This window comes from Cherax quadricarinatus, chromosome 49 (genome assembly GCF_038502225.1).
Source record: "Cherax quadricarinatus isolate ZL_2023a chromosome 49, ASM3850222v1, whole genome shotgun sequence".
In the NCBI taxonomy this organism is placed as follows: Eukaryota; Metazoa; Arthropoda; class Malacostraca; order Decapoda; family Parastacidae; genus Cherax; species Cherax quadricarinatus.
The window spans coordinates 20186110-20210479 of NC_091340.1; the positions used below are offsets into that span (position 1 = coordinate 20186110).

The 24370-nt window shown below is 38.9% G+C and overlaps 1 protein-coding gene across 2 annotated transcripts in view; it reads left to right on the plus strand.

Moving 5' to 3' along the window:
* The first annotated feature begins 356 nt into the window (after nucleotides 1-356).
* Nucleotides 357-24370, plus strand: part of LOC128697089 (uncharacterized) — a 199965-nt gene continuing 175951 nt past the window's right edge. For both annotated transcript variants that reach the window (XM_070095243.1, XM_070095244.1), the window contains exons 1-2: nucleotides 357-497; nucleotides 23014-23156. The gene's annotated coding sequence lies outside the window, so the exon portion shown is untranslated. The remainder of the gene's footprint in view (nucleotides 498-23013; nucleotides 23157-24370) is intronic.

Below are 24370 nucleotides of genomic sequence, written 5' to 3' on the forward strand. Positions count from 1 at the left end.
ACCGCCTTCAGATGCCGGACTCTCCGTACTTCCTGTGGTGTCCCTCACTGCCTGAGACGGTGGAACACTTCCTACTGTGGTGCCCACGTTACCACTCTGCACGGACTGTTCTACTTTCGGCCTTGCGCACGTTTGGGGTGCAGTCTTTAACCATACCTTTCCTTCTCAGTGGGGAGGGGTTTGACCTTCCACACCGTCAGGAGATCTTGGCCTGTACCTGCACATTCTTGCTGGCTTTGGGGCGCATTAGAGACATACACTACGCAGTTATTAGTCAACATCCTTGCACTTTGATCGAGGTTCCTTTTCCGAGCGCTGGAAAGCCGGGTTCGATACGGCGTATGCTGTCAGTGGCCCTATAAACCCCAACAACAACAACAACACCAGCGATCTCTCAGTGACCCTATAAACCCCAACAACATTTCCCAGAATTTTACTTCCAAAACCCACCAAAATGGCGAGTATTTTCCTACATCACCGCCAGTTTGCTGCAGAATGTGAGTTTGGGCAGCCATGTGATGAGCTTGATGGCAAGTATTCCTCTGGGAGGCATACTGAAGGTCATATAAAGTAGTCCAGCCAGTAACACTATTTCCCGTATTGACATGCCAGTAGAAGAATGTGCTTATTAATTGTAATAGTCTATTTCGCTCACATTTTACAGTGAATATTATCTTATCATTATATTAATTGATCTTTCTCTATTTTGAGGTTCAAGTCGGGAATTTTGGTCAGTGATTTTTGGTGTCTTATTTGATGGTATCAGCAGAGCTTAACAACAAGAACCACACTAGAAATAAGGCACTTTTTTTGGTTGTCCTAAGTATTTTACAGATGTTAATGTGTATAATAATTGTGCTTGTGTGTACCTGTGCCTATATATACTTAACATAAGAAAAGAGCACTGAAGTAGGCCTGTTGCAGTGCTTCTTATACTGTGTAGATGCTGCACTCAGCAGTCACAGTCCATCCCCAGCACAGCTGAAATGTTAGTCATGTTTCCTTATACCTGCTGCCTATGTTAGCCTAGCATGAAGTATGTACCTGAGTGTTAGTCAAATGTTCAGTTGCATCCTGCAGTGTAAATAAGACAGTTCTCAATAATTATATCTTTATTTTTACATGTACAAGGTATACAGACCATAGCTGACATCAGTGACATACTACTGTATAGAAAGCCACTTGTTATGCAGAGCATTTCCTGGAAATAAGGTTAATTTTGTCCCAGGATGCAACCCACACCAGTCCACTAACACCCAGGTACCCATTTTACTGATGAGAGAACATGGACAGCAGGTGTGTTATGGAAACACGTCCTGATGTTTCCAGTCACACCAGGGATCGACCCCCAGACCTCGGTGTGTGAGCTGAATGCTCTAGTAATTCAGCTACGAAACACCCTAATGACTTACGTTTCAGAATAATGAAATGGTACAGTGTATAGAACCATTAGTCATATGCAAGGTGTAAATTATGCTAAACCCATGGCTCGTTTTCATTAATGAAATAAGTTTTTCAATTTCTTTGCATGTGTACCTGCACTTAAATATTTCCATGAATCATCAGTCCTGTATCTGGGTTAGTAGCACACTCATTTCAAACATTGAGTGTTCATGGTTTGATCCCCGGTACAGGTAGAAACATTGGGCATGTTTCCTTACATTTACTGTCCCTGTTCACCTAGCAGTAAGTAGGTACCTGGGTTTTTGCCAACTGGTGTGGGTTGCATCCTGGGTGACAAGTTACCCAAAATAACCAGGGACTTTCTATATATTATGTCACTGATGTCAGCTAGGTCTGTAAAGTTGTATCATGTACTTTTAGAAATAGATTATTAGAACATAAGAAGGAGCACTGCACTGAAATAGATTATTAGTATTATACATGCCATATTTAGTAGTTACATTGCAATCTGCACATTTTGTTCTAATATTGCAAAATTTAAGGTTGCCTAAGGATATTATCAGCACTCAGCAGAATTTTGAATGCAGCATTTTTACTCAAAATCTACATGTTCATTGTAGCATTAAAATAACAATCAGCAAATGATGCTGTATTCATTCATCCATGTTGCCTTATTACATTCCCAGATATCACAGTGACTCTGTGCATGATATCTTAGCATAGGCTTGCTCTTAAAATCATCTGTTGCATTACAACACAGAAGCAAACTAGTCACGTCCTTTATTACCTTCAATCTTCATTGAAATCTAAATACCTAATAATCTGATCATTATAATTTCTTGATGGCATTTTCTTTACACATAACCCTTCTTAACAATAAAAACCTCATTACACATTGTAAATTTATTTATTTATTTATTTATTTTATGTCTTTACAAACAGTACATTGAGATTTTATATATACAATAGTGGGTTGCAATACAAAGAGAGCCTCTATTATGCCTAGGTATTATGGGCCAACTTAACATTATTAGCTTACACACTACTTAACACTAAGGATTATATCATAGTTGTACAGTAGGATAGTAATTCATAGTTGAACAGTAGATTATTAATTATAAGGGAATTAAATTTGTATAAGACAAAGGATATATTCATATAGTCTAAAATGCTTTTTTGTGAAAACAATAGTTCAATTATATTCCTGTCAACAATGGATAAAAGGTTCAAAGTGATTGTTGAAGTTATGATGTGGGAGTACATAAGGTAGTATGTGTGTACTGAGTATTTAGCGTTTAGTCTAGGGTGATTAAGTGGCTTTTGAGAAGAGTCCTAAATTGATTTTCAGACTGGGTTACTTTAATAACTGTATGTACATTGGTTCTCTCCCGTGAGTCTGTTGCCTATAGCAGATTTTGCTTGCTTGTGATCTTTAACTATCCTTGACCATGCAGTGCTAATGCCAGATATAAATAGGTGCCTTGATGTTTGCTGATTTCACTAATTATGAACTTGATGCAGCGCTAACTAAGGGCAACTCCACGTCGCCTGGTGAGGATGGTATTACTTACAACATACTCAGATTGCTGTGTCGAGTACCAGGTAATCCATTACTTGAATTATATAACATGAGCTATGTAACTGGGGAGCTCCCTCAATCTTGGACCAACAGCCTCATCATTCCAATTCCTAAGCCCAATGTTAGGTAAGACACATATGCAACAGTTAGGTATCTTTATTTTGAAACGTTTCGCCTACACAGTAGGCTTCTTCAGTCGAGTACAGAAAAGTTGATAGAAGCAGAAGATACTTGAAGACGATGTAATCAGTCCATCACCCTTAAAGTTTTGAGGTGGTCAGTCCCTCAGTCTGGAGAAGAGCATTGTTCCGTTGTCTGAAACCATATGATATGGTTTCAGACAACGGAACAATGCTCTTCTCCAGACTGAGGGACTGACCACCTCAAAACTTTAAGGGTGATGGACTGATTACATCGTCTTCAAGTATCTTCTGCTTCTATCAACTTTTCTGTACTCGACTGAAGAAGCCTACTGTGTAGGCGAAACGTTTCAAAATAAAGATACCTAACTGTTGCATATGTGTCTTACCTAACAATCTGTCGGTATTTTATACCATTTTAATGTTCATCCTAAGCCCAATCAACAAAATGCATTTCGCCCAATATCTCTTACTAGCTGCTTGTGTAAAACATTTGAGAGAATGATTCTTAATCGTCTCATGTACAGAATCAAACAATTTTTGTCTCCCCGGTTACATGGTTTCATGCATGGAAGGAGCGTGCATCATTGCATAGCCACCTTTCTCACCCTGCACACTGACAGCTCCTACACTACCTTCCTTGACCTTAAATCCGCTTTCGATGTAGCCAACCGACATGTAATAATTAGTGAACTTGCCAGAATGGATGTTGGAGGATGGCTTCTCCGCTGGATTAAAGGCTACCTGTCCAACAGAAAATCGTCTGTGTTGTTCCAGGGACATAGAAGTGTAACTAAAGACTTTGAATTAGGAACCCCACAGGGAGGTGTGCTCAGTCCCACACTGTTCAATATTCTAATTAATGCATTACTTAATGCTATGCCTAGTCAGCCCCATAATTATGTGATTAGTTTTGCTGATGATATAATGATTCACACCACCGGATTCTCCAACACCCAAAACATTCTTAATCATGTACTAGCCTCGTGTCAGGACCTGGGGTTGATAATCTCTACTGATAAAACAAAGATACTCAATAGGCGTCCTCCTCGACAGAGAGGCACAGTTCGTCAGATCCAATTGCATGATGGGTCTCTTCTAGAATATGTAAGCAGATACAGGTATCTAGGCTTTGAGGTTCCACTACTTGGACCTGTTGTAACAAGACTTTGTCGCCAATACAAAGAACGACTAAGAGCACTTAGAGTTGTGGCAGGGCTTCACCCCAGGTATGGTGCTAATGTTAAAATTGTGAAAATGATGTATCTTGCTTATATTAGATCATTGGTTGATTATGCTGCGCCACTACTTGCTCTTGTGTCTGACTGGAAGCTTGGAGGGCTGGAAAAACTGCAGAACGAAGCAATGAGGATCATCCTAGGATGCCCTCGTACTGCCAAAATTTTAAATATGCAAAAAGAACTTGATATTCCAAGCATCAGAGATCGTGTTACTGAAAGAAATATCCTAATTGGGGTTAATATGCTCAGGCAAGCTCATTCAAACCCCTGCACAGAAGCCCTCCAAACTTTCCTCAGCACTGGTGAACACTCCTCCAGATGGATCGAAAAGACTGGAACCGACCTCCGCATGAATCAGATACATGATCTATGTCAAGTAAGGCAACAGCGGCACTTCTCCGCTCCATGGAATATTACCCCATTCCAAACTACCATTCCTCCATTTCCCCCCAAACTACTTCTTAAATCACAACCAAAACTTCGCCTTGAAGCCAAACATGAGGCCTTAAGCTGTATTGATAACTTAGTCACACAGCACACACTCTCGCAAATTATTTACGTTGATGGTTCTGTTCACCAATCCACTGGTGCAGCTGGTAGTGCTGCTGTTGTCGTACAGAGTGATGGCTCTCTTAAAGAAATTGGAGCACGCATCAATAATTGGGCCTCTACCCTTCAGACAGAACTGTTTGCCATACTCCTTGCACTGAAATGCATCTATGTATCAAAGATTGACAGTTTAATTGTAACTGATTCTCTGTCATCCATAAATGCTCTCAACTCATTAAGCATAAATTGTGGCATGCTTGTGTCAGAAGCCAGACACAGGTATGGTAGGATTGTGGACAGTGGAGTCAGAGTGCACATGCTGTGGATTCCATCTCACATTGGTCTTCAGATGCATGATAGAACTGATAAATTGGCTAAGCTGTATGCTTTCAAAGAGGGAGCAGATTACAATCTTGGCTTGTCAGGTAGTAGTTTGAGAACAATAATACGAAAAGAACTTCAGCTGAATTTTATGGACTTAAGGCTCAGGGAGATTGACACCAGTGAGTCCATCTATCATCATTCTATCATGCAGGAGGAGCCACATGTCTATGGTGCATCCAACAAAATAAGCAGACTCTTGGATGTCACTACCGCCCGGCTCCGGCTGGGTTACAAGTATCTTTGGCAGGTTAAATCACCACCACCAGATGTAGACCAAATGAAATGTAAACTTTGCCAGATGGATTATTGTCACACCCTGCGTCATTATGTACTGGAGTGCGATAAAATTAATGAATTTAGAAACAACTCACTCAGAAGTGTTCAAGAAATGGCTAAGTATTTTATCCACAGTGGTATATTACAGACCATTCTGGAGAAATACCCTGACTTTGCTAGCTGTAAATAAAGCATTACCACATATGTGCATGTGTGTGTGTGTTTGTGTGTGTGTGTGTGTGTGTGTGTGTGTGTGTGTGTGAATATGAGTGTGTGTGTGTATGAGTGTGTGTGTGTGTATGAGTGTGTGTGTGTGTGTGTGTGTGTGTGTGTGTGTGTGTGTGTGTGTGTGTGTGTGTGTGTGTGTGTGTGTGTGTGTGTGTGTGTGTGTGTGTTTATGTGTGTGTGTGTATGAATTTGTATGTGTGTGTGTGTGTGTGTGAGAGAGAGAGAGAGAGACTCAGCAATCAACATTTGCACCAATAACTCAATACAGTTGTGACATGGTGTGGAAGTGTGAATTGCTCATTACTCTAAAATTTGTTCATGATTGCAGCCATGTATAAACGTAAGTAACCATTCTTACAGTATTCATTACCTTTGTAACTTGTGAGTTCATTACCTTTGTAACTTGTGAGTTCATTACCTTTGTAACTTGTGAGTTCATTACCTTGTACCTAGTTCAGCCATCAAAACTTTGGGGCCCAGTCCCTGGACCCATTGTGTACCTCTGTAATCTGTAAATACCTTTGTAACTTGTCATGATTGTGACCAGACCTACCTGGAGGTCATTACCTTTGTAAATTGTGAGTTCATTACCTTTGTAAATTGTGAATTCATTACCTCTGTAACTTGCTCAGCTATCAAAACTTTGAGGCCCAGTCCCTGGACCCATTATGTACCTCTGTAATCTTTTGACTACCGCCCACAGGATGGGTATGGGGTGCATAATAAACATATTAAACTAAACTAACTGTTTGCTGATTGTTAAAAGTGGCCTTCTAGGCAAAGATAGTGTAAATCTTAGCTGGAATTCATCTCTTAAATAGGTTAAGAAAACAGCTTTGTATAAAAATCTTATGTCTAAGCTCCAGTATGGAGCATCTGTGATGTTTCCATTATTTCTTTGGCAAAATCATAATAATAGTATGAGCATGACAAGTGTCTTTTTGTTTTAAAAATTTTTCAACAGCATGAATTTATGATTAATTCTCTGAAGGTTGCTAGATAACAATTGTAAAAAAAATTAGCTTGTGTATTGGGCCTAAATAATTATTTACCTAACCCTACTTTTAAGTAATTTAATTTATTTAGGTACAGGTACACATAAATACAGTACATAAATTATCATACATAGTAACATATGTGTAGATTACCTAAGATAACCTAAAAGTCAGACTAAGTACATTAATGCTTTGACTGTCACAAGCCATTTCTGAAACTGTCATTCTGTGTCGCAAAATTTTTGAAAAAAAAAAAAAAAATTTCTTATGAAATGATAGAGAATCTTTTCCCGATGCTATTGACACCAAAAGTATGAAATTTTATCGAAAACTTAAGGAATTATGCTCCCACGAAGTCAGCAATCTCGGCGATATATACACATCGGCGATTTCGCTGATTTTGAGCCCTATTTTCAGCCAATTCCATTGCTTCAGTCGACCAAACTTATAGCTATTTCTTTAGAACTCCATTTTTTCTATCAATTGAGTAAAAGAAACCAATTTCAATTACCCAATAAAGTGGTCAGAAATTGGCAATTTGGTCAATTTCACGCAAATTAAAAAAGATGCCAGTTTCAAAATAGGGTCCAGAATAAACAGTGCAGACATTCTTAGCACTAAAATAACATATCCTCTGTTCATTAGTCATGTCTCCAGGCCCCTCTTATATTACTCTTGCTTTCTAATTTGATTTTTTATTCACACAAAAAATAGAAGATTTACTGTTATGCAGGCTACTGCATTATTGTAAAAATGGTAAAAATAATATCAAAGCACAAGTGAAAGAATATTAGACTCTCCAGTTGACATGTATTGGACGTGTGATGTGATTTGCCTACTCTTGAACATTGGTAAAAATCGAACATTTCTACTAATTTGGGCTAAATTTCAAGGTCGTTTTCATCATGAAACTAATCAAAATCATCTCTATTTCTGTAATGTGTTTTCCATTCTATCAAATGAGACCAAGAATATGAGAATACAATCATAAATATTATATGAAAATACACCTCAAAGTCGGCGCTTTAATCCAAAAACACAGTCGGAGTTTTTTTTTTTTCTCTCTAATTCTGCAATGCATACTGCAGGATTTTTTCATACAGTGCACACTGACCACACACACCCATTCTCTCACATATGGGCCTACCAGCTTTCTCCTACTTGATTCGAAGCCACTAGAATTATTGAGTATACAGTGGTCCCTCAATTGTCCGGCTCCAGCTAGCCAGTGGCTAACGCGACGGTCTGGAGTTTTGAGACTCTCTGATCGCGGGCTCTATCCCCGCCCGTAGTACGGTTTGTTTGCAATTGTGTCATTACGATTTCATGAGTCATGTTAACAGCTTTGAGGGGACTTGAGCTAGAGTTCGTCACGGCCACGCTAGCTGGGGATTCGTCTGTAAAAACTTGCATTTGTGGTCACAGTGGTGCCTATGCTAACCTTCCTATGGTATAGAAATATACCTAGTTGGACAAATCTTATTTGGCTAGCTGGTCCAGTGGCTAACGCGATGGTCTGGAGTTTTGAGACTCTGATCGCGGGTTCTATCCCCGCCTGTGTTATGGCTTGTTTGCAATCATGTTATTACAATTTCGTGAGTCATAGAGACACAGTAAATGCTGAACTGCTGAAAATATCTACTTGGATGATTACCAACAAACTTGTTCTCAATATAGACAGAACCTACTTCATGCTTTTTGGAAACAGAGCTTCAAATGTACAGCTAAACATATTGATAAATGGTGCACCTATTTCAAGACAGGCTGAGGGCAAATTTCTAGGTCTCCACCTGGACTACAGTCTCAAATTTCAGACACATATACAGCAGATTTCCAAGAAAGTCTCCAAAACAGTAAGCATCCTATCAAAGATACGGTACTATGTACCCTAATCAGCTCTTCTAGCTTTGACCACTCTCTCATTTACCCTTACCTCACCTATGGTATTTGTGCATGGGGCTCAACCACAGCAAATCACCTTAGACCTTTAATAACCCAGCAAAAAGCTGTAGTGCAATTGATTATTAACTCCTGCATTAGACAACACATTCCACCTCTTTTCAAGAGTCTTAACTTGCTAAATATACAAAACATCCACACTTATTGTTGTGCCAACTACATACACAGAACACTATACCCAAATATAAACCCTCCTCTCAAACTCCTCCTTGATAACTATAAGAGAACACACAACCATAATACGAGACACAGATCACTCTTCCATATCCCTCATGTTCATCTCTCCCTATGCAAAAATGCTATGCATGTGAAAGGCCCGAATATCTGGAATTCATTGCCAGAACACACTAAACGACCCCTGTCTGCAAATCAGTTAAAGGCCTTAATAAGAAGTCACCTCATCACCTAAAGTTAGCCAGACAGACTCTACCTAACCACTACCAGTTTCTCAAAATCTTCTCATTGTGCTGATCAATGTTCAACAACTTACTACTTCGTAATTAGGATGTCTGTTTTTTCATTGTTTTAAATAGTAGTAGATTGTAATAAAGTACATCATAATGTAAATTGTTCCATTGTAATACCAAATTTCATTGTTTTAAATACAGTGGAACCTTGACTTGCGAGTTTAATCCGTTCCAGGAGCTAGCTCGTAACTCAATTTACTTGTATTTTAAATTAATTTTCCTCATTTAAATTAATTGAAAAGCCATTAATTCATTCCTGCACTCTGGAAAGATGATAAAAAATACTTGAATATGACTCTATTATCAGCTGTATGGCTTATTTATCTATCACTGTTCATCTAATATGACATAATAAACAATATAATTAACACAGAAATATGATATATACAGTGGACCCCCGCATAACGATGGCATCACATAGCGATTATTTCGCATACCGCTTACTTTAATCGCAAAATTTTTGCCGCGCATACCGATTAAAAACCCGCTCACCGATTTTCGTCCGAGACGCGTCCAATGTGCGCCCTCAGCCAGCCTCACATGTGCCGCCCGTGCCATTGTTTACCAGCCAGCCTCCGCGGTAACATCCAATCATACACTCGGAATATTTCGTATTATTACAGTGTTTTCGGTGCTGTTTCTGGAAAATAAGTGACCATGGGCCCCAAGAAAGCTTCTAGTGCCAACCCTACACCAATAAGGGTGAGAATTACTATAGAAATGAAGAAAGAGATCATTGATAAGTATGAAAGTGGAGTGCGTATAGCCGACCTAGTCAAGCTGTACAAGAAACCCCAATCAACCATCGCTACTATTGTGGGCACCAGAAAGACAATCAAGGAAGCTGTTCTTGCCAAAGGTTTAACTGTGTTTTCGAAACAAAGATCGCAAGTGATGGAAGATGTTGAGAGACTCTTATTGGTGTGGATAAATGAAAAACAGATAGCAGGAGATAGCGTCTCTCAAGCGATCATATGTGAAAAGGCTAGGAAGTTGCATGAGGATTTAATTAAAAAAATGCCTGCAACTAGTGATGATGTGAGTGAATTTAAGGCCAGCAAAGGTTGGTTTGAGAGATTTAAGAAGCGTAGTGGCATCCATAGTGTGATAAGGCATGGTGAGGCTGCCAGTTCGGACCACAAAGCGGCTGAAAAATATGTGCAGGAATTCAAGGAGTATCTGGAGGTAATCTGGAGAGAGTTCCGGGGGTCAACGCCCCCGCGGCCCGGTCTGTGACCAGGCCTCCTTAGGTCAGTGTCCCAGGATGCGACCCACACCAGTCGACTAACACCCAGGTACCCATTTTACTGATGGGGAACATAGACAACAGGTGGAAAGAAACACGTCCAATGTTTCTACTCTGGCTGGGAATCGAACCCAGGCCCTCACCGTGTGAAGCGAGAGCGTTAACCACCAGGCCACCAGAGCCCTACATAGAAACTGAAGGACTGAAACCTGAACAAGTGTTTAATTGTGATGAAACAGGCCTGTTCTGGAAGAAAATGCCAAGCAGGACCTACATTACTCAGGAGGAAAAGGCACTCCCAGGACATAAGCCTATGAAAGACAGGCTTACTCTTCTCATGTGTGCCAATGCTACTGGTGATTGCAAAGTGAAGCCTTTATTAGTGTATCACTCTGAAACTCCCAGAGCGTTCAGGCAAAAGAATGTCCTCAAGGATAATTTGTGTGTGCTGTGGAGGGCAAACAGTAAGGCATGGGTCACTAGGGAATTTTTCTATAACTGGTTACACCATGCATTTGCCCCCAATGTGAAAGATTACCTAACTGAAAAGAAATTAGAACTTAAGTGCCTCCTGGTGTTAGACAATGCCCCTGGTCATCCTACAGACGTGGCAGAGCGACTTTATGGGGACATGAGCTTCATTAAGGTGAAGTTTTTGCCTCCTAATACCACTCCTCTCCTGCAGCCCATGGACCAGCAGGTTATTTCCAACTTCAAGAAACTGTACACAAAAGCTCTGTTTGAAAGGTGCTTTGTAGTGACCTCAGAAACTCAACTGACTCTAAGAGAGTTTTTGAGAGATCACTTTAATATCCTCAATTGTGTAAACCTTATAGGTAAGGCTTGGGAGGAAGTGACTAAGAGGACCTTGAACTCTGCTTGGAAGAAACTGTGGCCAGAATGTGTAGACAAAAGGGATTTTGAAGGGTTTGAGGCTAACCCTGAGATGATTATGCCAGTTGAGGAATCCATTGTGGCATTGGGAAAGTCCTTGGGGTTGGAGGTTAGTGGGGAGGATGTGGAAGAGTTGGTGGAGGAGGACAATGAAGAACTAACCACTGATAAGCTGATAGATCAACTTCAAGAGCAAGAGGCCAGACCTGGGGAAACTGGTTCAGAGGAGGGGAGAGAGAAATTGAAGAAGTTGCCTACTACAAAGATTAAGGAAATCTGTGCAAAGTGGCTTGAAGTGCAAACCTTCATGGATGAAAATCACCCTCACACAGCTATTGCAAGCCGTGCTGGTGATTATTACACTGACAATGTTGTGAAACACTTTAGGCAAGTCATAAAGGAACGAGAGGTACAGGCCACTATGGACAGATATCTTGTGCGAAAGAAGTCCAGTGACTCTGAAGCTGGCCCTAGTGGCATTAAAAGAAGAAGGGAAGTAACCCCAGAAAAGGACTTGCTACCTCAAGTCCTAATGGAAGGGGATTCCCCTTCTAAACAGTAAGAAGATAATGCTCTCCCCTCCTCCCATCCCATCAATCATCACCAGATCTTCAATAAAAGTAAGTGTCATGTAAGTGTGCATGCCTTTTTCAGTTTGTGTGTATTAAAATTAACATTTCATGTGGTAAAAAAATTTTTTTTTCATACTTTTGGGTGTCTTGCACGGATTAATTTTATTTCCATTATTTCTTATGGGGAAAATTCATTCACATAACGATTATTTCGCATAACAGTTACCCCTCTTGCACGGATTAAAATCGTTAACCGGGGGTCCACTGTACTCTAGAATGAATAAAATAGGCCATAATATAGTGGCATAGGCAGCAGTGGAAGTGTCCACCATTTCCTGTGTATATACTGAGAGTATCTTCCCATGCTCTCATTGTAAGAGAAAACATAGTATTTTTGAGGCTAACTGCAGTAGATCACTAGTATTCTAAGGAAAACATTGAAAATATCATATATAAACACATAATAAATCATAATACACTACAGAATGTAAAGAAATAATAAATTATTTATATAAAGTGTATATGTACTTACACACTGAACATAACTGATACAATTTGTTTTGATAAATTAGACACATGTGCAACTCTTGGGTATCTTTATTGAGGAAACGTTTTGCCACACAGTGGCTTCATCAGTCCATACAAAGGAGAATCTTGAAGAACAGGAGGAGAATGATGTAATCAGTCCCTCAGCCTTGAGTCAATGTGGTCAGTCCATCAATCTTGAATAGAATACGGCATAAGTGCAGAGAAGGAGCTTATAAACCATAGGCAGGAGAGGTGCAGCAGTCATAGGTGGTGTCACATTTGTTCAATGTGGAAGTAAGTCGTGCCTCTTTACCTTTCCTTTTTCCTTTTTCTCCTTTGGGTTGTCTTTCTTCTACCCTGTTTATTTGTTCCTTCTTTATTTACTTATTTATTTGTTTTCCCCCCCTCGGTGTTCTTGCTCTTACCCTCTGTGAGCACCTAGCTCCCTTGCAGTGCTCCTCTTTCTTAGTATTTGACTGGCCCCTCCTACTCTTACTACCTCCCCACTACTACTTCCTTCCACCTCCACTACTACTACCACCTCCTGGAGTTTATCTGGAGAGAGTTCCGGGGGTCAACGCCCCCGCGGCCCAGTCTGTGACCAGGCCTCCTTAGGTCAGTGTCCCAGGATGCGACCCACACCAGTCGACTAACACCCAGGTACCCATTTTACTGATGGGGAACATAGACAACAGGTGGAAAGAAACACGTCCAATGTTTCTACTCTGGCTGGGAATCGAACCCAGGCCCTCACCGTGTGAAGCGAGAGCGTTAACCACCAGGCCACCAGAGCCCCCATATATACTCCCTATATATACTCCCTCCTTCTCTCCTTCTCGTTAGTGTGACTTTGTAAATGGTCCAAGTCGGACCGAAACGTCGTCGTAAGCTCCTCTCTTCTATGTGTGGGTTATTTGTGCATGTAGCATTACCTGATAGAATATTCAGTTCTCTTGTACTCACTGTAACTCATCTAATGACCATATGAATTATGTATTATTGCCTTACTAATCTTAAATTAATCTTTAAGTTTGCCCGAAATGCTCTGCATACAATGGGGCTGTTAGCATGTACACCCAATGGAGCTACAACCCACCGGCAGCACCAGCATCCTAGCAGCTCTTATTCTTCAAGAAACCATCGCTCATCAAAGCTTGTGATGGCCTAATTGAAGGTACAACTACATGAACCCATGTAGACCACAAAATGACCCAGGAATACTTAGAATGTCACCCAAATCTTGACAAAATAGAAGATCTAAGGAAGACAGCCCTGCTAACCCAAACACTGCCTCTGCTTCCAGACAATCACTTAACCCAAGCTCAGGGAAATCAAGACTCCTCCTCCACAGCTACACAGTATCTACTTTAGTGATACTGTGAAAGGATATCACAGAAGAAACAACAGCAGTAAGAAAAGAATAACACCAAGGACCCTAGAACTCAACTTGTCTACCCAGCAGGACGCTGGTGTATCATCAACCCCTCTCACCACCGCCACCCAGAGAACAACAACAACAACAAACATGGCTGACTCCCCCTCCAACTCCACTCCCTTCAAAGGATTCACCCATGATAACTCAGGTATGATTATTCCTGACAATATCAGGGACTACATTGTTGCTCTAGAAAACAAAATCAAAGATATTAAAGCAACACTTGCACGACGAGAATCCAAGATAACCAACCTTGAGAACAACATCCTAAACCTTGAAGTGAAGATTACCTCGGGAAGTGCTGACACAGAAAATACTCTGAAAACAGCAATAGCCAGTCACACTGAGCAAATAACAACTCTAAATATGAAGGTTGAAGAAGCTATCAAGGACTGGAATCAGAACATGCACACTCGACTGAATGAATATCTTGATTTCCAAGACGACAAAACTGAACAAGATAAGTTGTCTGATGCAGTTATAATAAACAGTCCACACATTCCTAGTGACATAACCCAAAAACAGTGCAAAGAAACTGCTATCAGGAAATACAAGACCATGTACAGTGGTCCCTCGTTTGCTAGGAAAACCAGGTAGTAAACACAGTATTATGATCAGACTTCATTCATATAATAAAAGAAAGGACTTAATTAAATCATCAATTACAATGAAACATGGAGTGTACATCAACGAGTGTCTAACGAGAAAACGTCAAAACCTTCTGTTCAGGTTGAGAAAACTTAAACTGGAAAACAAAATACATCAGTGTTTCACTTGAGATGGGAAAATACTAATTAGAAAAACTTCAACAGGACAACAATACATCATCTCAAATGAACATGATTTCTCTACCTTCCTTAGAAAAGCTAACATTTCTGTAACAGATTAGATAAGTGTCCTTAACACATATATACGTGTGGTGCATATAGTGTATGTTACTATTATATTATTGTTCATTATTATTATTTACTATTATATTATTGTGCATTATTATTATTTACTATTATATTATTGTGCATTATTATTATTTACTATTACATTATTGTGCATTATTATTATTTCTTTTACTAGCTAATACCAGCTACCTCAAATACATTTTACTTTTTAATTGCTATTAATTGCTCATAATTTTGTGTTGCAAGACAAATCTTACTCCAAATTAATGTTATTCATGGTTGCTAACTGTCCATTTAATTCAGCTTACCACTGCTATTTTAATCCCCTTTATATTGTGTGAGCAATTAGTGTATATTCCAATTACATTATTGTGTGAGTCCCAAAACTATCTTTTGCTAGCTAGTACCAGCTACCTCATAAATCTGAAGTGGTACTCCAGTGTCCAAGAAATAAAAAAAAAAATTGTTTTTTCTTACAGAATTAAAGAGCATATTTTTGTGAAGGTAATAAGACAAAAAAAAATTCTAATCAGTACTTACCGAGATACAGTGCCAAGAAGTTTGTCCAAAATGATGTGGTGGCGGCAACATCGACGAATTCCACATACGCACATTACTTTATTTAGCAGATTTTGTAGTTTTTTCTTTTCTTTTCTAATTTTTTTCTTTTCCTACTAACATTTGGAGCCTGAGAGACCAATACTGTATATAATGTATATATATAAAGTCACTGTATTGAACACAATAACCGCACTAAAGTTATTATCATATTATTGTTTACCACTGTTGTTTATTACAATAAACATGCACAAATCTTGTATAATACTAATGTTCTATCATATATTTACATATTTACAATCACTGGACATGGTTTTAGAACTGCTGGAGCTTCTGGAACTCCTTGAAACGAGGCACCTTACACAGAGGCACCTTACATTCCTCACACATAAACCGAGTGTCTTTGCATCTTTGTTGCCGTCGTTTTGTTTGTGCACAGACGATGCATTTCTTCTGAGCAAATTTCTTCTGAGTTGAAGCTGTATTATGAAATGATCACCTTCCCTCCTCAAACGCTTGGGTATATCCTGAGGAATTCGAGGACCTTGTTGTATAGCAGGTGTTCTTACCTGGTACTTCATTATGAGTTGTCTGACAACGGACAAACAAAATTCACCATACGGTGGTCTGTTGCCAGTCTTTATTTGGTACATACAGTATTATATGCATTGAGCATTGAAATGTCCATGAGATGGAAGAAAAGTTTCATGTACCACTTGTAACTCTTACGAACACAATCAACAAAACCAATCTGCATGTCACATTTGTCAACCAAGCGCATGTTTTGTGCATAATCAATCACTGTCACTGGTTTTCAAATACGTTCATTAGTCACTCGATCAACTTTGCCACTGTCTTGCATTTCATTACAGTGAATGGTTGTCAACAATGTGACATCTCGTGTGTCATGCCACCGTAATGCCATGATGTCATTGGCAGTAAACACCTGCACGTCATCACCACGAGCACCTGCGTTGAGCCTAGGCATATGTTTACAATTAGAACGCACTGTGCCACACACATCTGTCTTGTTCACTCGCAAGAAATCACTGAGTAATGGGCTTGTGTACCAGTTATCGGTATATAATGTATGCCCCTTACCAAGATAAGGTGCCATCATGTTTCTCACTATGTCACCTGATATACCCAATAACATCTTGGTATCTTTCAATGTTTTACTTCCTGTGTATACAACAATATCCAACACCAGGCCACTGTCACAGTCACAGAGTACAAACAGTTTTATACCAAAGCATTTCCTCTTGCTCGGTATATACTGCTTGAATGACAGTCTACCTTTGAACAAAATCAAAGACTTGTCAATTACAAGATTCTTGAATGGATAAAAGTATATGCTGAACTTTTGTTTGAGATACATAAAAACATTTCTAATCTTGTATAACCTGTCGCTTCTGTCAGGCCTGGTTTTGTCAGAAAAATGCAACATACGTAACAGTAAGATAAACCTGTTCACTGGGATGATTTCACTGAAGACCGGGGTAGAAATTAGCTGATCTGTGGACCAGTATGCTTTTATATTATGCTTATAAACATGAGGCATAAACATTATTGTTGCAAAAAGCAAATACATTTCTGCAACAGTCGTCTCTTTCCACCGGTGTAGTCTTGACTGTGGTGATATGATCGTATTTGCCATGGTGTACTCAAAATACTTATTACTTTCCCTGACAATAGTTTCCATCAATGGCTGGTCAAAGAATAATTCAAAGAATTTCAGTTCATTGGCCGTGGTTCCAAGGGGACAAGTAGGTAGAATTCCACTTTGAGACTCATCAAAGTGGTGGGGCTTGGGAACAAAATTGGGATTTTGCTGCCAATCCCAGATACAGTTTGCTGGTGGATACTGGACATCATAGGCTGGTTGTGCGGGTGGTTGTGGTTGTGGTGGGCTGGTGGCTGACGCTCCGCTTTGTCCTTGAACTGAGGACTCAGCAGCGTGGGTCCCAGCCTGGGCTGGTGAGTCACGCATGGCGGTGCCACTACCATCACCACTACCACCAACTGCTGATGCCTGTTGTCTATCCATGCCAAGTGTAGCCACATCAACCTCACTATCACTATCTAAACCTGGTGTAGGGCCACGGGATGTACTCCAGGATGTACTCCGTCCCCTGGGCACAGCATAGGGTACACTACCCGAGCGCATGTGGCGGCATACATACCGACGCTTCACTGGTGAATATGATTCCTCACTATCACTACTCGAATGATCGTCAAGCGCAATAAAATCACAATCCACGTCACTATCATCATCATTACTGAAGTCAGAGGCCTGGCCACACGAAAATATTAGTTTTCTCTTGCGTTGAAGTACAACTGACCGTGACTGACGAGTGCCCACACTAGAGGTAGAAGGTTGAGGATTGTCAGAGTTTTCTGCACTATTATCGATATCCTTGTCATTCCTTTCGGTCACAAACTGATCAAAGGCAAAGAATTCGTCATCATTTCCACTTCCATCAGTGTCAGAACTATCAGATAGGAAGAGGAGAGTCCCAATTTTCCGTGGAGTGAGAGCTGACTTGCGACGAGGCATGGTGAACAAGGGTAACTGAGCCGGCGTTCCCACAATGCTATGCGGGCGCCTAGATTTTTTGTTTATGGCACACACCCACCACGCAGACCCGTTCTCTCACATGTAGGCCTATGAGCGCTTTCGCGCTAAATTTGATGGCGCTAGAATTTTGGCGTAGATCTACGGTTTGGACACTCAACGTGAAGCCGTAGATCTACGGGACGGACCCTGAAAGGGTTAAAATAATCAAGGTGCTATTCTCAGGTGCTAAAGTATAATAAGTTCACTATTTTGCCATTATATCATAGTGATTATCTGTCCATTGAACGTTGTTTACCTTTACTTAATTTAGTCCCTTATATATTTTCTCCCTTATTTAAGCTTTAAATAACTACCTCAGTTCATATATTCACAATTGTTAAAACAATCAAAGTGCTATTCTCAGGGGCTAAAGTGTAATAAGTTAACTATTTTGCCATTAAAATACTCCAGGTGCTATAGACTACCTCAGGTGCTAATGATTTTACTCTTAATACATTCTTTTACTATTATATCCATTAGCTCCTTTATTTTAACTGTAAATATCTTCTGTAGTTCATAAACTCACTTGTTAAAATAATTAAGGGGCTATTAGATACTTACGTGTATAACTGAATTATCAGTTCTTTAATAATCGCTTTTTCTTTCAAATTTTTACAAGTTTTAGATTAATCACGGAGTCTTAGTCATAAGTCTAGTTGTAGATTCAATATAAATCTTATATAATTTTACTCAGAAAATCTAGTTTGTAAAATTACTCTCATCCTATGATTACAGACATAGATCCTGATGTAAACTTTTTACTAAATGAATTACATGAATCAAACAGTAACTGTAATTACTACACAGCAGACCAAGCAAAGACATTACTCAGTGCAAACAATAACATAACCATCTTTAACTACAATGTCAGATCCTTGAGCAAACATTATGATGACTTCACAACATTACTCAGTTCCCTTCATTCCAAAATATCAATCATCACACTCACAGAAACCTGGCTTAAGCCTGATATTACAGATTTGTATACCATTCCTGGCTACATGGCCATACACAACTGTAGAACAGACCAGCAAGGGGGAGGAACAGCTGTATACTATTCAAATCAACTCGAATGTATCAATAAATCTTGCACAAGGGATGAACATGGAGAATATATCATAGCCAAATTTAAATCAAAAGACCTGCAAAAACCCCTCACAATTATAAACATATACAGAGTACCACAGTCAAATATTTATCACTTTAGTGAAAAACTAGGAAACATGATTACTAATGCACACATGAATAAAGACCACCTACTACTAACAGGTGATTTCAACATAAACATACTACACGACCAGGACCCACAAGTAACCGAATTCACAAACACATTATGTAACTGCCTGTTGCTACCAGCAATACCTACAAGAATCTCCAAGACAAGCATCTCCTTAATAGACCACATCTGGACAAACACCATATCCCCTTTAAAATCAGGCATAATCACAGACAACACTACAGACCACTACCCAACCTTTCTCATAACTAATCTGGGCAAACTACCACAAGACATTATTAAAGTAACCTTCAGACTACATAACGAGACAGCAGTTAACAACTTTATAGCAGCTATGAATAACATCGATTGGCAAAATGAGCTTGAAACATATACAGATATGAATGAATGTATAAATAATTTTCTAAAAAAATCCCAATGCCTCTATAACAGACATTGCCCCAGAAAAACTAAACAGATCACAGCAAATAGACTGAATAATCCCTGGCTAACACCAAGCATCCTCAAATCCATTAACACAAAGCACAAATATGAAAAACAGTATAGAATGGGTCAAATAACTAGAGAACAGTCGAGAAATTACTCGTCACCACTTACCAGCCTCATAAGAAGGTCAAAAAAATTGTATTATGAAAATAGATTACGTAACATCAAAGATGATATGAAAAAAACCTGGAAAACTCTATCTGAAATTCTTTTAACTAAAAAGTTATCCAAAAACAAAACAATTAAACTAACAAAATCAGATGAACCCCCACTCACTCCAACTGAAACAGCAAACAGACTTAATGTTTTCTTCTCCACCATAGGAAAAAATCTAGCAAACAAAATACCAAGCACAAACGCCCGTCCATCAGACTACCTTACAGGAACCTACCCAAATATGCTATTCCTAGCTCCAACCAAACCCACTGAAGTTATGTTCATCATAAACACCCTTAAAAACAAGGCAGGAGACATAAACAGCTTGCCTGCTTTTATGTACAAAAAAGCTTCTCAAGTATTGTCACCAATTATTGCAACGCTCTTTAACAAATCCATTGAATCAGCTACCTTCCCAACAATCCTCAAAATAGCAAGGGTCACTCCGATCCATAAAGGAGGTGACTAAGCTGACTTTGAATAACTATAGACCAATATCTAACTTACCACTGCTCTCTAAAATCTTTGAAAAATTAATTCATAGATGGATCTGTTCCTACCTCATTTCACACAACATATTAAACCCTTGTCAGTTTGGATTCAGAAATAATAAAAGCACAAATGACACTATCATACACATGCTAGAACTAATATATACCTCACTTGAAAAGAAAGAAGTCCCGCTGGGCATTTTCATTGATTTACATAAAGCTTTCGATACAGTCGACCATGAACTACTGTACTCCAAATTAATGCACTATGGTATCAGAGGCCACTCCCTCAACTGCCTAAAGTCATACCTTAGTAACAGAACTCAATATGTGTATGCAAATGATGCAAACTACTCCACCCAACCAATCACAGTAGGAGTCCCACAAGGAAGCATCCTTGGACCACTCCTCTTTCTCATCTACATCAATGATCTACCAAATGCATCACAGCTACTCAAACCTATATTATTTGCAGATGACACTACATATGTATTTTCCCACCCAAATGCAGTCATACTAGCAAACACAGTCAATGTTGAATTACAGAAAATATTTGCCTGGATGATGACTAACAAACTTACCCTGAACACTGATAAAATCTATTTCATTCAGTTTGGAAACAAAGCTGCAAATGATCCTATTAACATTACGCTAAATGGATCATCAGTCACAAGACTCACAGAGGGAAAATTCCTAGGTATCCACCTTGACAGTAGCCTTAAGTTCCAGACACACATACAACAAATCACCAAGAAAATCTCCAAGACTGTAGGCATACTATCAAAGATAAGGTACTACGTTCCACAATCAGCTCTCCTGGCACTGTACCATTCACTCATATACCCTTATCTTACATATGGAATTTGTGCATGGGGATCAACAACATCCAATCACCTAAAACCCCTAATAACCCAGCAAAAGGCAGCAGTAAGAATGATAACAAATTCCCACTCCCGCCAGCATACTCCACCAATTTTCAGAAGTCTGAATCTGCTTACCATTAAGAACATCCATACTTATTCATGTGCCTAATATATACACAGAACAATACACACAAATATAAAGCCCCCACTCAAACTTTTCCTCACCAACCTAAACAGGACACATGACCACAACACAAGACACAGATCTCTTTTTGATATACCTCGTGTCCATACCACACTGTGTAAAAACTCTATGCACATAAAGGGCCCCAAAATATAGAATTCATTACCAGAAGATATTAAAGTAACCCAGTCTGAAAATCAATTTAAGACTCTTCTCAAAAGCCACTTAATCACCCTAGACTAAATGCTAAATACACAGTATACATTTACTCACCTGTGTACTCCCACATCATAACTGAAACAATCACATTGAACCTTTTATCCATTGTTGACAGGACTATAATTGAATCATTGTTTTTCACAATAGCATTTTAGAATATAAATACGTATATCTTTGTATAATACAGATTTTGATTCATTTATAATTAATATTCTACTGTACAACTATGAAATAATTACTATCCTACTGTACAACTATGATATACTACTCCTTAGTATTAAGTAAAATGTAAGCCAATAATGTTAAGTTGGCCCATAATGCCAAGGCATAATAGAGGCTCTCTTTGTATTGCAACCCACTATTGTATATACACAATCTCAATGTGCTGTTTGCAAAGACATTAAATAAATAAATAAATAAACTCTTATATTCTTCTGTACAACCATGTAATTTGTCAAAATAAGCATCTTAATCTTAATCTTACTGTATACAGCATATAAAGAAAACAACCCAGTTCCACATACAGGTGGGCCCTATTTATACAGCAGATTTAAACTGTAAAGCAAATATCACTGGAAAGTGAAACAAAGCCATTTTTCACTTTCAAATACACATCAAAGCCTGATAACAAGTTTACAGTATCATGTATTAAGTGAACAATAGAGCTACGCCTAAAAAATTTATATACAGTACACACAATACCTGGTGGCAAAAGCTCTCGCTTCACATGCTGAGGGTCTGGGTTCGTTTGCTGGCAAGGGTAGAAACATTGGGCATTTCCTTACACCAGTTGTCTATGTTCACCCGTCAGTAAAATGGGTACCTTAGTGTTAGTCGACTGGTGTGGGTTACATCCCAGGACAAAATTGACCTAATTTGCCCGAAATGCTCTGCATAGTAGTACATCATTGATGTCAGCTAGGCCTGTATACCTTGTACATGTACTTGTAGAAATAAAGATATTATTATTATTATTATTATTACATTAGCTTGTGGTAGGTGGTGAATATATTTATTGTACGAAATCTGAATAAATGAATAATGGGTATAATTGAAAATCACTGCATTACCGAAATGTAGTAAAGCAAAGTGCTGTAAAGTGGGGCTTGCCTGTACAATATGGTGCTACAGTGTAATAAAATTACCCACACATTAATCAGAAATATGACTTATGTTGGATACATTTTCTCACGGATCTGCATGGTAACTTTGACTTTTTTAAATTTATCGTTTTGGATGCATAAGTCAGAAATAGAGCAGTCCGGTTCTGGGTTACATGCTTGTTGGGCTCTGACTTAAGTCTGTGTTTACTCTATATTTTGTAAAGTGAATTCCACTAGCTAGTGATATTATAATGAGTCTAAAGCTTGCTTATATTTTTTTTCTACATGTTCACAATTCTCCTGAAGTGAGAAACAAGATGGCCATTGAAGAAGAACATTTCCGAGATTACTATGAGAAATCCACTATGAAAGACAACAAAAAAATGTATGGCAGTGATTGATGTGGCTTACACGTCCATTCTGGGCTCCATTACTTAGGAACTGACTGGGTAAATATTGAAGTTATTATTCATTAAAACTATAAATGAGGTTAAATCCAGACACATGTTAAATATGCACTGTATTTAAATTTTCAAGATTATATTATCTTGTTGCATATACATACCCCATTTTGTATGTCTATGTCAGTAGTATATGTAATCAGTTTACAGTATTGTATTAAATATTATGTGGTAGGGTATGCTGACAATTTATTTGACTATTTTCTCTTAACTTTAACCCTTAAACTGTCCAAACATAGATCTACGCTCGCTCTTGTAGCGCTCCGAACGTAGACCTGCATTTTTTTACATTAGCATGTAAAATTGAACTTAGATCTATGTTCAGAGTGCTACACGAGTTAATGTAGATCTATGTTTGGACAGTTTAAGGGTTAAAATTCATAGTTATAAGGCACCATCTGTCACTGCTATTGCAAGTGTTTCTCCAAATTCCTTTTCTGATCAAAGGATAACAGCCAATGTGTTCATCTCTCGAGGTACATATATATATCACTTGGGTGTCTGCATACTGTACATGGAAATTCATAGTTGAGGGACTGACTTCCTGGGTCCTCTGAGGCTCTGACATTATTGCTCAGCATCACTGTAAACAGTCACTGCAGTAGTGGTTCCCAATCTTTACACCATCAATGACCCATTTTATTTTAATTTTCCTATTGACCCCAGGTTTTTGAAAGGTCTGGTTACTCAACAGCCAGTTTTATTAACTGACAAACTCATTTTCAAGTTTTATCTCTCATTTGAAAGACATACATAGTTTTGTATGCACTTAAATAAATGACAGTATTAAAAAAAATTACTAGTTTAATGAGATGGTTGATGCTGCTTTGTTGACAGTTTTGAATTTCAGGCTCATTGACAGTTTTAGGCATAGATCAAGTCCCACATTCATCTTGTTTCTGTATTTTGATTTTATATAAAACAAGGAGGCTTTAGGAAAGGTAGGGGGTGTGTGGACCAGGTGTTTACAGTGAAACATAGAAGTGAACAGTATTTAGATAAGGCTAAAGAGGTTTTTGTGGCATTTATGGATTTGGAAAAGGTGTATGACAGGGTGGATAGGGGGGCAATGTGGCAGATGTTGCAGGTGTATGGTGTAGGAGGTAGGTTACTGAAAGCAGTGAAGAGTTTTTACGAGGATAGTGAGGCTCAAGTTAGAGTATGTAGGAAAGAGGGAAATTATTTCCCAGTAAAAGTAGGCC